The sequence below is a fragment of the Sus scrofa genome, chromosome 14 (genome assembly GCF_000003025.6).
Source record: "Sus scrofa isolate TJ Tabasco breed Duroc chromosome 14, Sscrofa11.1, whole genome shotgun sequence".
Taxonomy (NCBI): domain Eukaryota; kingdom Metazoa; phylum Chordata; class Mammalia; order Artiodactyla; family Suidae; genus Sus; species Sus scrofa.
This window is the reverse complement of record NC_010456.5, coordinates 84,979,339-84,993,456: the sequence shown is the minus strand read 5'-3', so window position 1 is coordinate 84,993,456 and position 14,118 is coordinate 84,979,339. Positions and strand designations below refer to the sequence as shown.

The 14,118-nt window shown below is 38.3% G+C and overlaps 1 long non-coding RNA gene across 2 annotated transcripts in view; it reads left to right on the top strand.

Annotated features, from left to right (window-relative positions):
* The window catches only part of LOC106506064, a 423,147-nt gene that overhangs the window by 358,953 nt on the left and 50,076 nt on the right, over positions 1–14,118 (top strand). The window contains exon 5 of one of the 2 annotated variants that reach the window (XR_002338972.1): positions 7,788–7,939. This is a non-coding gene — a long non-coding RNA (uncharacterized LOC106506064). Of the gene's footprint in view, positions 1–2,029; positions 3,480–7,787; positions 7,940–14,118 lie in introns of those variants that run through there. The other variant, XR_001301047.2, reaches the window with a different exon arrangement.

Sequence of the window (14,118 nt, the reverse complement as noted above, 5' to 3'; positions counted from 1 at the left end):
AGATATTTTCTGTTTTTCTTTTCACATTTAGGTCTATAATCTACCTGTAATTAATTTTTGCATATGATGTGAATTAGGGATAAAGATTTTCATATGATTATCCAAATGATTCATTATTGATAGAAAACATTTCTCCTTTGCTTTGAAGTTACTTTTGTTATAAAATAAGTGATCATCTATATGTGGATCTATTTATGAACTTTTGTACTGTTTCCTTTTTTTCCTCTTGGTACCATATCTTAAGCTTATAGCATTACAAAAATATTGATATCCAAAGTTCTCTTAACTTAGTTTTTTCTTGCTTAATTTCCAGATGTATGGAGACAATAGTTCTTTTGTTGTCAAAGTCTAGCTTAATTCCACTGTGCTCAGAGAACATACTATGAATGATTGAAATTCTTTTGTATTTCCTTAGGATCCAACAGTAGTCATTATTGGTAAATATTTGTACTTAGAATGTTTACTTCTGTACTATTTTTTGCAATATTGTGTACATATCAATTAGATCAAGTTTGAAAGACCTTTTTCTTTATTTTTTAATTTTATCTTTTAAATTCTAATTTATTTATTCTTTTTTTTTGCATTTAATAATCAAATACCTAGTTCCTTGGGATTTTTATATAGACTATGCTTTTTAAGAATAAGAAATCACTAACTTACAGTGTATAACAGCCTACACCAAGGGGAAATCAGAGAAGAAATGATTATACTGTGGATGCCAGTAAGCCTCAACCCCAAATGATCTCAGGATCCTTTTCCCAGCCTACAGGCCAGAAAGGCTACAAAACCCCCAGAAAAGCTAATGCGCTCAGATAAATAAATGTGTCACAAGGTGGTATGAGACTCTTGGAAAGTTTCAATGTACTCAAGAGAGTTCAAAATATGAGAAAATACCACTGGCACTAAAGGATCCTTGAATATCAAAACAAGGGTCAGCTCTTCAGTTGTATGAATGGCTTGTCAGTGAAAGACATCATAAGAGATGCCCATTAGAGAATAAGTCATAATATTACAACCTAGATACTACTCTAAAAAAGCAAGTTGTAAACACTTAGTCTTAGTAAGACCAAGATTTTATCACCCCAGCATATGTGTTTGTGTGTATCTATACACAATTTAGGGAGAACAACTTAGGGAGAAAAAGTATAGTATATACAAATTTTTGTCTACTATTCTCATGTGCAATATTTTCCATGTGTATGTACATAAACTAGAAATGTATATGTTTATACACACACACACACACACACACACACACACACACACACACGTCTGTATTTTTCCCCAAAGTTGTACTCCTTACACTGTGAAACTTCTGCCACCAAAATTGATTGGAGCAAGACAATTCTATACTGTCCTTTTTATTAAGAGAAAGGCTGTTTAAAATACAAAATCAAATAATTTTATGATTTTCTATAGTTTGTATGTGGTTTTTAGATGTATCAATCTCTCAAATAAGAGTAAAAGATAATAGGCTGCCAAAAGAACCACACCCTCTCAAGGACTAAGTCTGAGTCTCCCAAATTTATGTCATAAATACGTCCCATCTCCAGGTGGACTCCAGCAAGGGATTTCTTCCTCTATGATCAGCTGTCCAAATAGCCCTTAATAAGTCCTTGTCCGTCATTATCTTTGGTAGATGCTTTTAATAAGATGGTCCCATACTTACTAACCTGTTTATTCAGTGAATATTTCCCCCTGCTCCCTTACCAACCCTATTTTACATTGATGACTTTGAGGCAGATTATACATTTGTCCCTCCAGTTCCATTCTCCATCATCTCCCTGCTCCTCTGAGGTCCAGGTTCTGTCCTGTACAGACTGCATCATTGTCTTTAAACGACTGAAGAACAAACTCAGGGAACCAGATTAGCTCCTCTCTCTCTTCCAGTTCTCCCAAACTGCAGATTAGTGAGCTAAATAAATGTAGTTATTGTAACCACTAAATTTTGGAGTTTATTATTTTCTGTTGGATAACCGGAACACTCTCCTACTCGCTACTACACTTACAGTCTGACTTTCACTTCCAGAATTCTCTTCTGTTCACCTGTGATATGGAACAAGAAGACTTCCTGGTGCAAGTCCTGATCCATCAAACCCAATGAAACTCCATGCTAAATCATCCTGGAGAATCACAGCCCTAGTCTTCCAAGTGTCAGATAGGAGGATAAGATAAGAACAAAAGATGTTGGCCAGGAGATCTAGGATCAAGTTGATCCAAGCTTGAGAACCCGAGAAAAGTGAGCAGTTCAGAGCCAGAATGACCTGTAGGTTTGGTTTTATATGTATTCAGTGCATGAATGAGGTTGGAAGCAACTGCCTAAAGGAGTGGGCAGGAGGCAGGGGCGAAGAGTAAGGTGTGAAGTTGTTTGTGATGACCTCAAGGCATGGCCAGTTCTAAAGTATGGGGCATATTCCCCAACATAATTTTCCTATATTGACTTACATTTCTTCTCTAATCACTGTTTAAAAAACTGCCAGTCTTTAAAATAAATGATGTTAACAGGCATTGCAGCTATCCACATTCTTCCTTGGAACTGAAGTTGTGTGTTTAAAAGCAATATGCATTTCTTTCTGTCAGCCTATTTGCTTAAAATCTCAATTGTAGTTCTTTACAGTAGACAGCAAATGGCACATGTAACCAGTTGACTAGTATTAACCTTGTGTTTTATGTCATTGCAATAAAATACTCTCCTGAATACTATTGGCAAATGAAGGGCAGCCACAATGCTTATCAGTCCCTACATATAAATCATGACTAAAAACAACAAGTATGAATATAATGGAAATTTTCTGTAGAATTAAATTGTGGGAAAAGAGTTCATCTTTCCTTGACAATTTTATACTGCCTGAAAGCACATGGTCCCTTAACTCCACTCGATGTTTTGGGAGCAATGACTGAAGTGTCATTCAACAAACTGCTATCTTAAGCAATAAATAACACCAAATATCTTAAAAAAAGATAAAGAGAGAAGAGCAGAAGAAAGTTAATGATCCTTGTTGTTTGACAGTCAGGCACAATGTTGTTTCCTAACTTTCCACAGAAAGTTTTGTCCCTCCGATAGGAATCTGGCTGTATTGAAAATGATGGGCCATGAGAAGCATGAATCAGTGTCAACACGTGTGACCTCTAGGCTACTTAGTTCTACTCAAGAGTGAGGGAAGGATGTGAAGAAAAGGAGGGAGAGGAAAATAAGAAAGGCAGAGAAGAAAATGAAAAGGAAAAGTGAGAGAAGTCCAGCTAGATCCTGTTCTTTGAGAGATGCAGTGTGGTAGAAGGGAAAATGCTGTGAGTGTTTTCACTCAGAGTCATGGGTTTGAATCCAGTCTCACATTTTACCCACTAAATAACCTTGGGAAAGCCACTTTTAACCCTGTGATCCTGAGCTCTTCACCTGGAGAGCAGGGCTAATGACATCCTGTAATGCTGATAGGAGAGAAGCAGTGCTGACCTCGAATGCGGGCTGAATAAATGTTGGCTTCTTCCCTCTGTTTCCCTGTGTTTGTTTTCTCTAAACTTCTGGCTATGGAGGAGAAAAATAAACTAACCAAGTGTCTCATGTTTTTAGCAGAGATTCCTAAGAGAAGAGATTGCCCAGATCTCTCTAGTAGCACAAAGTTGCCATGGAAACTTTGTGCAACCCTAGAGAGATCCGGGCAATAGCTTTCCATCTGAGAAGGCTGTGTGGAAGTCTCTGGAAGGGAGGGTGGACCATCCTTTCAGTGGCCAATGTGGAGAGCCTGCTTACTCTAAGATCTGACCCATCAAATAGAGCTGGCTTCGTTTCTCAAACAGCTCAGAGATTTGCCTAATTTCTGTTTCACACTGAGCCAGGTCAATGCAGCTTAAGAGGGCAGACAAAGATTTTCTGCTCCTGTGTATTATACAGAGGTCCCAAGTCTCACAATCCAATATTGAAATACAATTCACTGGGAACTAATGTTTTTAATCAGCCAATTCCTGAGCTGGTTCTCTTTGATTTGCAAGGTCTGAATATCTGGGTGATTGCAATAAACCTTTCTGTGGTTGAGATTCACTCTCTCTTCAGGAGTGGAGGCTGTATTTCATCTTGAAGCTTGGAAGAACTGTAGAATTTTAAACCCTTTTCCATTATTAGAGACCTACTTGGCCTGAAGTTACAGAGACTTCCTACAATCCTATGGCTCCAAGTTCTAATCTGGAGTCTCCACATTAGGTACAGCACCCCTGAGCCCACATTCACAACTTCCTCTTATGTTGCTCTCCTCAGCCCACCTGTGAGCTTTTGAGGGTCAAGTCCATAATTTGTAGTTTTCAGTATTTATTCCCCTTCATACATGGTGGGTGTTTGTAAGTTTACCAAATAATTAAACCTCCTAAGGAAGTAACATCAAAGAGCCATTTTGCTGAGTCAACTCTGGTCTTCCTGATCTTAATGAGAAGCTATTATCTGTGGAAATTATATTTGTGGATAAGTCTAGTAGCTTGTACCAAAAAGAGACAAGTGGATTGTCTTTTCCTTTGGAAAAGAAAAAGGAGAAGGGAAGGGAAACTGATTTTGTTGAACATCTAGTATGTCAAACAAGGTACTAGGAACTTCAAATAGGTCATTTCATTAAATCCTCACAATAATACTAGGGATGTATGTTTGAACATAGAGATTAGAATGAAAATAGAGACAAAAAAAAAAAAAAAACAGGTAAAAAGGAACTCGTGCTTTGAGTCTCAGGAATGTGATAGTTGTTCATTCAGGATGGCCTGGTATTACATGGGTGGTGTTGCTTACACTGGGCTTGACATGCACAGACCTCACATCCGAAGCATGACTGCAACTCTCTCGAGAAGAGAGCCTTGCTCATCCCTCTTTAGACATGAAGAATTAGGTCCAGTTTCTAAAGGTGTCCAAAATTCACATCCTGGATATTCATAGTCTAAAGGCCATTTGTTTTCACTGTGCCTTCTTGCCTCCTCACAGCCTAACAGAAGATGAGTTGGATTAGCTGGGAAAAGGATAACAGACATTTTCTCTGTTATGTGAATAGACAATAGTGAGAGAGTGAAAGAAATTCATTTTCTAGGAGCTGAGGGATATAGTGCTATGCATTAGACATGAAATGCCTCAGGCAATATACATTCTTTCCTCTGTTTCCCTAGATATGTATTTTTCAAAGACCAGCAACCCCGAGAACAGGTTGCACCGATGAACACCTTACAGACAGAAAAAAAAACTCAGACATGACATTAGCCAGTTTTCACAGGAAACTTTTAATGCTGTATACTTTTACACAGGCGTGCCACTCTGTACTGAGCATAATACATCTCTGTCAGTATAAGGCAACTATCCAGAAAGAAATAAGGCTGGCTTTGCAATTATATGGTCTCAGGTTCATAGAGCGGCTCAGACACTTCCTAAGTCTGTGACCACAGGCGAAATACTCATCTCTGTAAAATGAGGAAATGTCAGCTACTCATAGACTAGCTGGAAAGATGAAATGAGATAACGTTAAATGATTTGGCTAGATGATATAATTCATGCTTGCTTGCTTGCTTGCTTGCTTTCTTTCTTTCTTTCTTTCTTTCTTTCTTTCTTTCTTTCTTTCCTTTCTTTGCCTTTCAGGTTGAGACATTTTAAAAAAATCCTTTATTTATGTGTATATTTTTTTCTACTGTATAGCATGGTGACTCAGTTACATTTAAATGTATACATTCTTTTTTCTCACATTACATGTTCCATCATAAGTGACTAGACAGAGTTCCCAGTGCTACACAGCAGGATCCCATTGCTGATCCATCCCGAAGGCAACATCCTGCATCTATTTACCCCAAGCTCCCAGTCTCACCAACTCCCTCCCCTTCCCCTTTGGCAACCACAAGTCTATTCTCCAAGTCCATGATTTTCTTTTCTGTGGAAAGTTTCCTTTGTGTCATATGTTATATTCCAGATATAAGTGATATCATATGGTATTTGTCTTTCTTTTTCTGACTTCACTTCACTTCAGGATGAGTGAAGTCAGTCAGAAAGAGACTTTTGCTTGGATAAATCAGCTGTGTTCAAACTGTGAACTTGTGTGGTCCCAGGTTAGAATGCCCCAAATGCCTTGGACAGAAAGAGGAAGAATTGACCCCACAAGACTTATGGTATGGGATGAGTGAAAGCAGTGTGCCTGGATGTTGCTGCTTTTTATAAATGGAATTGATTCAGTAAGCAACTTTAATTAAAGGAAAAAGGTTTTTTTTTTTTTTTTCTCTCTCTCTTTTTTTCCCGCAGAGTTAAAAATCAGGGAGTCTGTTTTCAAGGGAAGAAGGAAAGGCTATCAAGTGGGAATAGAGAAGAAATTGAAAAAAGAATAAAAAACACAGAGAAGAGTAAATTTGTTTTGAGTTTCCCAAGTGTGAGAGTCGCTCATTTGGAAGGGCCTGATACTGCAAGGACATGTGTAACGTGGCCCTGACATTCACGAGCTGCATATCACAGGTTGTATTTCAACCCTTGCCCACCGAAGGCCAAGAATTTCAGACACAAGTGTCCTCCCAAGGCTGTCTCTTCCTTCTCTCTGGTTTTGAGGACATCCACATGAAAGCACAGACTCTGCCTCCTCCTGCTTTCTCACTCCCTGAAGTCACAGGATAGTGGTAGCCATAGCAACACCTTCAGTATTGCTAACCTGGGGTAACAAACTCTCAGGTTGGAAATGAGAGACAGACACATATTGAACCAAAAGAAACCTAAGGAAAAAATGACTTCAAACATACTACCCCCTTCAACTCCAGATCTCAATAGATAATAAATTAGCAGCAAGGAGGAAGTAATGCTTATTAAGCCTCTCATGTGTATCAAATACTGTACTAGGGGCTTGCCTAGACTTTTAATGTAGTTCTGAAAATAACCCAAATGAGAAAGTCATTAGTGATGCACAAGTAGAAGTAAAATGTTGTTAGGTTACTTGCTCAAGTGTACACGCTGGGAAAGTGGCAAAATGGAATTGGGAGCAGCTCTGTCACAGTTTTTCCATACCATGAATATTTTGCCTGTGACCTTTCACTTCATTAACTGCCATTCCCCCTGTGGTAGTGAACTCTTTCCCCCAGTCTGCTCTTAGGATCTAATCCAGAAAACTCAGGTGTCATGGCCAAACTGGCCCAATGTCCCAGAGGCAATCCAAGACCCCTACCTGGTCCTACAATAAATATCTAAAGACATCTCCCTCCAACAAACATAATTTTTAAAAAATCATCTCTTCTATATGAGGAAAGGAAATAAGAACTCAAGAAATAAAGATACAAGTTTTTAGCCAAGATGCCAGAGTTAAAATTATTGAGGGTGAGCTTCTGGCTTAAACTTTGTAAGGGTCCTTTGCACTAGGAAGGCAGTGCACCACAAAAAACAAACAAACAAACAAAAATGGAAAAAGGGAGGGATACAGTGACGTCACCTTCTCATCTTTGTCTTTATTACCAAAATAGTGGATTTCAGGATCTGGAGACCATAAGAAGGAAACCTGTTTTATATGAGGTGGGGCTATAGGACATTTTCATCTCCCTCCTTGTGTTACTCTGTATTCCTATAAGTTTTTAATGATCATTCATTATTTTTATAATGGTAAAGTTATATTTTAAAAGAAGAAAATATTTCCACTAAAATAAAATATGGAACACACAGAGAAATGCTTGGCAAACCAGCCATATGGTTTGCCTCAGTGTAAATGGACAACAGGAACAACTTGACCAGTATTTTGAATGGGTTGGTCCTGAGATCCTTATCAACATTGATCCTTATCAATCACTGCTGCAATTTCCATGTGATTTAGTTTCAGGAGCTGAAGTGAGGAAGTCTAACTCTGGAACTTGCCACATGCAAAATCTCCTTCACCAGTGGGATCCTACATGGGGCAGCTGAAATTTCTCTATTCATCACTTCAAAAACACTGGTTCCAGTGCAGGACAAAGCCCGGGACTGAAGGTACTTCTTGCCTCTGGGGCCATCAGGGTTTCTAACTGGGAGATCATTTGCAACTTATAGGTGACAATTTTGAGTTCTAGTAGAGGAAGAGAAAAATACACTCAATATACACTGCTTCCATTCACCACGGCTGTGCCACTCTGTGTTCAGAAATCAAATGTCAAAATGTGAAGCTCTGTCTCTCTCTCTCAGCATGAAACTAGGGAGCTGTGGTACCAGTGATGTTTGTCTAATGCTCCAACCATTTTGCTTAAGGAAATACTACTAAACAACAGATTAGGAGAATGGGAAATCTCTCATGAGAAGCAATAAGGGGAGTATGGTCAAGCATTCGGTTATACTTGGCATTTTCCTAGTTCTTAGGGTTCTCAGTGCTGCTTAGTATGAGCAATTATTTCTAATATTGAAATTCTAACTTCTCAGATTTCATCTCTTCCCCTTCTACTCTCTGTATTAGCCTATATCATTTTTATCCTGCTCTCTGAACCTGGGAATGAATTTATTTAAAAGTTAAAGCCATAAGCATTGATTTTTTTAAAAATATTTAAACCTACCTTCATTTTCATTGGCTCTGTGGGCCCCTCCATGATTTCTCTCGTTCCTGGAGTTATGGCCCCTTTCCTCACACAAGCAGAGAGCCCCACAGTTGTTCTCAGAGGATATTTGCCGAGAGTATTGGCCCCACAAAACTGGGGCCTAGAGCCTGCCATGATGTGCTCACCACTCCTCAATCATTTTCTCCTCTTTGTGTCCATCCATGACACCTCTCCTTCCTCTCCACACTGCATAGGAAGGTCAATATATCAGCATTTTCCTAAAGGAAACATCTTTTCATGAATGTCTTCCTCTTTGAGGGCTTTAGAAATCAGAGCCCCCCAGCTGGAGTCCAGTCACTGTGGTAGGACCGGGAGAGTAAGGAAAGATAGGGTACGGATGGAGAACCAGCTGCTTGACTGCTCTCACACTATGGGGGCTTCAGAGGGCAGCACTCAGAGAACAGCTGGTGTGCATACCAATGGCAGTTTTCAAAAATATTCTGCAGTCTCTTTGGCCCCCAGGAAGCATATGACCATTTGGACATACATCTCTCAAGAAGCTTGTGCCAATTATTGATTTATTGCATCTGAGCTTCTCATTAACCCTTTTAGTATGCTCTGTGAAAATGGATCTGGGTCCTCTATATAGTTTGCTCTGCTAGTAAACACAATGCTAATATTGACAGGGTAGCATGTTGGAATGTCATTGCGGAGGAAAGAAAGTTTTGCTGCATGGTTCCATGCACTTCTTGGCAGGTTTCTGTAGAGTATGGCTCCTCCAGGTCAAGTTCCTGTAGCATCCTGTATTTCCCAGCAGTGGGTGAAGTTTTTCCAGCATCCTAGTCTTGCAGGGCTCAGCAGACAGCAACACCTGTTTGGCTCAGCAGACAGCAACACCTGACAGCTTCTCTCAGGTGCTTCTCAAGTGATTCCATAGAAGAGTGCCTCTAATGAGACCCCTCCCCATGAACAACTTTCTGGGAAGTTCCAGAGGGTGGAATTCCAGCAAGCTCTTTGGATAGGTCACCACAGGACCTATCTGCCTTTCAGTGAGTTGTGGCTGTGCCTCTCTAACAAAGAAGTGAGAGCCTTTTATTCTTCACTATCTCCCATTTAAAGACAAAAGCCAGGTCCTTGAGTTCAGTCTTATTTAATTCAAAATTTAAATGAATGGAACTCTATGAAATTTAATTTAATTTTTCTGCCTTTGGATCAAGATGTGGCATTTCCTTTTGGGAAAAAAAAATCGATGGAAATGTGTGCTAGAATAGAATCATAGGACTTCTGAGCTGGAAGGAGATCATCTATTCCAATGACTTCATTGTGTAATGAGGCACTAGAATGAAGTGCTGCGCAAGGGCACTCAGTGGATGAGGTCAAGTCCTCAAAGATCATCACAGTGCCCTTTTGGGAAGTTATTTAAATTTCCCAGGTATTTTCAAAATTCAGCCAAGAATGAGAACCATAGGCCTAGATGGAAAAGTCAAAAATATACATTGGGGCAGAAAAGGAGGATATCCAGTGAATTTCCATGTATCTCATTTACTTCAGGTTTAGTCTCTACTTTGTTCTGACTTCTTTATATAATTCACCTTCCCACGGCCTCACCAATCAGGAGATAACCTCTGGGAAAAGGGTTGTAGTGATGGTAAAAAGTAATAATATTTGATGTCTACCTGGTTATTTAATCACTAAACCTCCAGCCCCCAACCCCTTCTTACAAGCTATGGACTCCCAAGGTCCATGTTTCCCATGACTAGATTTCACTATGGTTAGCACCTCCTTTCCCTTGTTTGTCTCCAAGTTTCATCATAGGGCCTCTGGTTATTTCATTAATGTCTCTTCTTGGCTATACTTGTGGCTTCGGTTATAGCCTCATGGCTCAAGCACATTGATATATTTAAATTTTTTTAAAATGTTATTAAAGTATATATGATTTACTATGCTGTGTTAATGTCTGCTGTACAGCAAAGTGATTCAGTTATACATAATATATATTCTTTTTCATATTCTTTTCCACTATGGTTTATCACAGGATATTAAATACAGTTCCTTGTGCCATACAGTAGGACTTTGTTTATCTACCCTACATATAATAGTTTGCATCTGCTAATCCCAAATTCCTAATCCTTTCCTCTTCCCCATCTCTTGGCAACCACAAGTCAATTCTCAATGTCCGTGAGTCTATTTCTGTTTTTAGATAAGTTTGTTTGTGTCATATTTTAGATTCTGCATATAAATGATAAGTATCTTTCTCTTTCTGATTGACTTTACTTAGTGTGATAATCTCTACATCTATCCACGTTATTGCAAATAGCATTATTTCATTCCTTTTTATGGCTGAGTAATATTCCATCGTGTATATCTACCAATTCTTCTTTATCCATTTATCTGTGGATGGACATTTAGGGTGTTCCCATGTCTTGGTTATTATAAATAGAAACATGTTGATATTTTTATAGCAGGTCTTGGTTCAACCCCAGTAGTACCTGTGCTCTCTGGATGGTGTTAAATTTATTTATTTGGAAATTCATTCCCAAATTTCCGTAACTCAGCTTGCCATTTGGTTCCATGCCCTATGCATCAGTGGTTCAGATTTTTGAATTTTAAATTTTAGTACAATTTAAAAGGTACTTATAGTTTGATACATGGTGTCAATATTCTACTCGGCCAAGTCAAGATACTGGGGAAGAAACACTATTTAATATTATCACTGTTTCATAAAAGAAAAGTTATTTGATCTCCGGACTATAAAAAGGGTATGATATTTAAATGAAGAACACTTCTTTAAAGTTTATCATACTTTAAGTAATATACAATGCTTTTTTCCTCATTTTTATGCAACACGTCACACATGGACTCTGTTCCATGAGCTTGGGTTTGGGAGACAGTACTGTACATTTCTAGGAAACTGTAGAGAATTTGGTTGGAAGATTATTTAGAAAATAATCTCATGTACTCTACACTATTATGCTCTGTAATTCTCTCCCCGGTGATCCCTTGCCAATGATTCTTGATTCAGCCAGGGACCTCCCATGAGCAGGAGTGTTCTGTACACTCAGTGTTAAATACGGTCACACTCTCAACTGAGTGGAGCATGTTTCAGTTTAATCCTTGGTTGTAAGGAAAAGGTCACCTTTATTTCTCTAAAGAGAGGATGTTGATTTTAAGTAAACATATGGACTGAAGCTGATAGTGACCTGGAAATCATAAGCTTTGTTTTTTGTTTATTTCATAGGCCATCACTCATGATCTTTGTACATAAAAAAATACGAGACCAAAAAAAAAATATTGAGCGTGAAAATTAAAAAAAAAATATGTTTACTTGAAATGTTTGCTACAGAGCAAGTCCAAATTTCAGAAGAACTGGACACTCTGAGTGAAAGGTACAGTAATACTCTAGGTGAAAAACAAGCTACAGATAGTCTGATCATTGGTAGAAAAACATATGTTGCCTCTAATAATTAGTAAATCTACAAGGAGTGGCACATGCCTATATTTGCCAGTATTGCAAACATCTGGAATCAACTTGTTTCCATTATGGAATCAGAAACATACAGGAATAGGGGCTCAAGACAATATTTATTTGGGGGAATATTAGCAGATAGGGTGTTCTTGTATTTTGAGGTTTATCTCTCCATGCAAAGTTTTTTTTTTTTTTTTTTCATATGGCTTCATTATACAGTTAACATTTATTCATATGGGAGCAGGGCCAGGTGTTTGTTTTACCTTTTTATCTTTCTATTACAGATCTTCCTAACTGCACTAATTTTTTTTTAGCTTTTCTTATTTCAAAATTCTGCAAGAAAATGGATGGACTCCTTTCACTTCCTTGTGTCAAGTCATTGGTTATTGATCTGTCTATTATCTTGCTGTTCTGGATGAATTGCTCATCCTTTGCCCAAAGAGCTGTAGAGAGTGGACACCATGGGTCATATAAGTAGAAAAAAAATGCCAGGTGATGGCTGACAAACAGGTGGATTCCTTTAGAAGGGAGTGTGAGCAGGAAAGTAGCATAAATGGCAGATTCTAGTACAGTAGTCTTTAGCCCTTGTCAGCCATTTGCCTAAACTCATTCAGTCTTAAACTATCCATGAGATTCATTACATCCTCAAGCAAATAGAAAATTGGTTAATCTACTCTGCTGGCCTGCCTAGGCATTTCCAGAGTCCCATGGGGGCAGTGGTGAAGCAGATGAGGTCAGGAAATCTAGCTTAGATATACACAGTAGAACTGAAGTAGATTTACTTGAGCTTTTACATTAGAAAATCTTTTACCTGACTCTTTCTCGTTAAAGAAATTTTGGGTAATCTAGGCTAATCAAGGTGGTGATTGGTGATTCTTGAAAGAAAGACATAAAGAATCTAAGTAAATGAGATTTTCCAAGTATATATAAATTGAGGAGGTGCTAATGATGTGATATCTGTTCACTAATGTCTCAGTGGGTGTTGAAAACAGACTTTTATGCTTTTCTAATTAGGATAATATTTATTTTATGACACAACACAACAATAGCTCTGTGTTATAGACACCTTCGGTAAATTCTTGAGCCAGCAGCCATATGGTCCCAACAATGGAATTTGTGTGAGCCCTTCTTTTAGAATTTTTGGAAGTTCAGAGAAGCAAGAACTAAAACTTTTTATGAGTTTTTGTAGGTGTTGAAGAAAGAAAATTGCTGTCATGTTAGCAATAATAGAATGGTAGTCATAGCCCACAAGTGTTAACTGTAATGGAAAAGAAGTAGTACGGTTACAAAAGATAAGACAAAACCATGAGATTGACAGTGAAGGAAGCTGAGCTTCATCCCCAGCCTGTATCTGGATAGCTGTGTAAACTTGGACGAAACATTTATCCTCTTTGAGTTTCCATTTCAAAAACATTGACAACAGAATTAAACAGATAAAAACTCTTTCATGTTGAACACACATCATGAAGAATATTCCTACCTTTTTTGAAAGGAGAGAAAAGAAAAAAGTATAAAACAGAAAAAGAATGCCATTAAATTATGAATTGAAGAATAAAATAATGAAAGAGAAACAGAGCAAAAAAATAAAAAAACATAAAAAAGAAAGGGAGAAAGAACTTGGACCTTTTATGTTTGTGATTTTCCCCAGATAAACAGTGCAGAAGCTCAGAGTTAGCAGCCAAGACGGAGATCTTGGCTCTCATATGCATTAGCTTTGTGGCCACAGCCAAATTCTACCCATACCCCCGAGACCTCAGTCCCCTCATTTGTAAAATAAAAGCAATAGATGAGATGATTTACAAGATACTTTCCTGATTTATGACTTAGCTTTACATAATTGTAAAAGAGAAGATTTTCATTTTACTTGCTTTGAACTGCCAGATACCAACTGGGCCCCTGCTGTACTGAGATGCAAGTAAACCCAAAATGCTTTCATGGCATAAATATGCATATGGTCACGGATACCCTTCAATGCCCCCGTGCACTCTCATTCATTAATAAAATAGCAAATATGCAATTTCTGTAATTACTCTGTTTGTTTAAAGGAGGAATGTGTTTGCCAGGAAGGCACTGCCTGGACCTGAACATCAGGTAAACTGTGGGCAGCCTCCCAGCTTATCCTGAACAAAGCTAGACTCTCACCCTAGGTGTGTCTGGCTTATGTATTAAAACAAATG